We start from the raw sequence: 3608 nt of genomic DNA on the forward strand, positions 1-3608 counted from the left end.
GTTAAACAAGAAGGAGATGATTAAGATCAAGAAAACTTTGTTGAAAAGGATATATATATATATATATATATATATATATATATATATATATATATATATATATATATATATATATACATGGAAAAATATATGCATTTAATTCTGAAGAAACGGAGATGGCTGTGTCTTTCAAAGTTCAAAACGTTTAATTTTTATTAGTTAATGTTATTAATATGAAAAATAAAGCGAGAGTATACAGAATGGCAATCCAAATTTCAAAAACGCTAACGTTTTTGCTACAATGACGGCACATTTCATAAATTTATAACAAAAAAATCTTCTTCTCGCATGTCCCTACTAAAGATATTTGTGGTGAATTTTTAATTTTTTTGAAACAGGACTTTAGCCACAATATCAGTTACTCCCACATGTAAGGATACGCGAAATTTTAATTCTGTGATATTCGTCATTAATCTGATACTTACTGGCACACAGTGGCCAATTTCGTGATTCTAGAGGAAAAAAAAAGTATCAAAAAGATATGGAGCGAATACTTATAGTCACATCCGTTTATGCAGTAATATTCAAAGTTGTTTCAGTAAAGAACCGCATCTCATAACAACTGGAAGAGACATTCAATGTACAAATTAAAATGTGTTTTGTGACAAACTATTCTAGTACAATCCACATGATCAACAGAAAGTAAGAAACATTTCATAAACCGCAATATGCTATTAGTTCCTTTTTAAAACACTTACAATGTCACTGTCATCGCCGCTATCATCATATGAGTCACTACCCTTGTCAAATGTATGAGGAACTGCTGGTACAATAGACGGACATGCAGAAAGAGAACGAACCTCAAATGGAATATATTTGAGTGGCTTTCTAATTCTTCATCTGTGGCTATTAATGACAGGATTAAAAGAATCTAAAAAACTATGAATGACATCTTTCATTAGATCGTTCCTTTAATATTTTCTATTGTACTTTCACTATATTTCTTTTTTTCTTTATATCTAGACTATTGTGGATCTTCCGATAAATGTCCGATGGAAGAACCGCGTTATTTCACAATATCACACAAATGCACTAATAGTTTATAGACAGTACTGACATAAAAGACGACAAATATATTTCTAAAAATCTATCCAATGTTTGAGAAACATATCACTTGAACGTGTGAGCATTGATTTCTATCCACATTATGTGCTTTGCAATAATGAAGGAAACTGTTTGATAAACTGTCCATCAAGTCCGGTAATAGACGTTGACAGTGAAGGATAATTGAAAAAACGGCAAGCAGTATTTACATCCTTCCTTATACCAAATCCTTGTTTCACGACATCCACTAACAGCTATATCTGCGTGCGAAACTGCTTTTGAATATCTGCTTTACGCAGTTAGCATTCTCTTTGTCTTTCCTACGAAGTTGCCATTCTTGCTTTCTAAGCGGTACACTATTTTCAGGCTTCACACAAAGCAGCGAATCTTAGCGTAAAGAGATGACAGTAGTAGTCCCCGACGTATGCGCGAATGACTCATCCTCACTCTCTTTTACGACCAGGATATTTGAACTTCGTTCCCTTTTACGGCTAAGATGAATGCTTTGGTACCTCGATTCTGATTGGCTGAGAGAGGTCACGTGACGTTAGGCCCCGCCCACGCGGGAAATTCAAATTTTCCAGGTCACGTGGTATGACGTCATGAGTCACCCTGCGGGGAAATCCCTCATTCTCTTTTATGACCGGGATTTTTGAAATTTGTTCCCTTTTACGGGTAAGATGTGTGATTCTGATTGGTTGACAAATGTCACATGATCTTAGACCCTGCGATATTTGAAAATTCGTTCCCTTTTACGGGTAACATGAATGCTTTGGTACCACGCTGATAGAGGTCACGTGATCTTAGGCTCTGGGATTTAAAAAAAAAAATTCGTTCCCTTTTACGGGTAAGATGAGTGCTTTGGTACCTTGATTCTGATTGGATGATAGAGATCACGTGATTTTAGGTCCTAGGATTTTTGAAATTAGGGTGTCCTTTCTGATGTATACTTTGGTATCTCGATTCTGATTGGTTGATAGAGGTCACATGATTTTAGACCCGCCACACAGTGAACAGATTACATGGGAAAACCCCTCACTTATTTGTTTCCTTTTACAGGTAAGATGCGTGTTTTGGTACCTCAATTTTGATTGGTGGATAGAAGTCACATGATCTTACCCCCCCCCCAGTTCATGAGGGAAATACAGAGCGATATGACAGCGATCCATCCTAGACCGGGATTTTTTTTTTAATGGTTATGCGTAAAGTTCCCATGAAGGGTTCAACCTCATCCTTAAATAACCCTTTTTTGGTATCATGATATTGTACTGAAGTTTACATTAAATATTATCGTTCTCTTTGACAGATAAGATGATTACCAGCTTTTTTACCTTGATGGAGATCCTGTCCTTGAATTAGTAGCCTATGTCTCTGGAAGTAACAATGGTGAAAGAGGGGTGTCGCTTGTAGATTTCTTATAACACATTGTTGTGAGTTTAAGCGATTTTTTAAACGCTCAGTAAGCGCTTCAATTATGGAAACAGTGTTGCCAGATTTTTCTTACCTAAACTGCTCCGATTCTTTTCGAAACGGTTCCGCAGAGTGCAAGAAATTTTAAACTAAAAAATTTTTCGAACTAAAAAAATTTTTGTAACTAAAAAAAATTTTCGAACTAAAAAAATTGAAACAAAAAATTTTCGAACTAAAAATTTTGAAACAAAAATTTCAAAAAAAAAATCGAACTAAAAAATTTAAACACAAATTTTTCGAAAAATATTTTAAACTAAAAACTTTCGAACTAAAATTTTCGAACCCAAAAAATTTTCGAACTAAAAAATTTCAAAAAAATTTCGAACTAAAAAAATTGAAACAAAATTTTGTCGAAGTAAAACATTTTTTAAAAACAAAAGTTTCGAACTAAAGATGTAAATCACATCTAAAAATTTTCAAATCAAACTTTTTTTTCGAACTAAACTTTTAAAATTTTCGAACTAGAAATTTAAACCAAGTTTTAGAAAAATCCTAAGAAATGTTTCTCCAGGAATCGAACTCAGGTCTTTCAAACCAAAGACGTGTATCCTAACCGATTAGCTATGAATGAATTCGGTTTTAATCATGCTTGGTGGGTTTCGAACCATGGTCCTTGAAAAGGATACACATATACTTTAAGAAAATAAATCTGACAGTGTAACGCTTCTCAAATCAAACTTTTTATCGAACTAAACTTTTAAAATTTTCGAACTAGAAATTTAAACCAAGTTTTAGAAAAATCCTAAGAAATGTTTCTCCAGGAATCGAACTCAGGTCTTTCAAACCAAAGATGTGTATGCTAACCGCTTAAATGAATTCGGTTTTAATCGATCTTGGTGGGTTTCGAACCATGGTCCTTGAAAAGGATACACATATACTTTAAGAAAATAAATCTGACAGTGTAACGCTTCTCAAATCAAACTTTTTATCGAACTAAACTTTTAAAATTTTCGAACTAGAAATTGAAACAAGTTTTAGAAAAATCCTAAGAAATGTTTCTCCAGGAATCGAACTCAGGTCTTTCAAACCAAAGATGTGTATGCTAACCGCTTAGC

This window comes from Thermobia domestica, chromosome 10 (assembly GCF_964235325.1).
Source record: "Thermobia domestica chromosome 10, izTheDome1.hap1.1, whole genome shotgun sequence".
Taxonomy (NCBI): Eukaryota; Metazoa; Arthropoda; class Insecta; order Zygentoma; family Lepismatidae; genus Thermobia; species Thermobia domestica.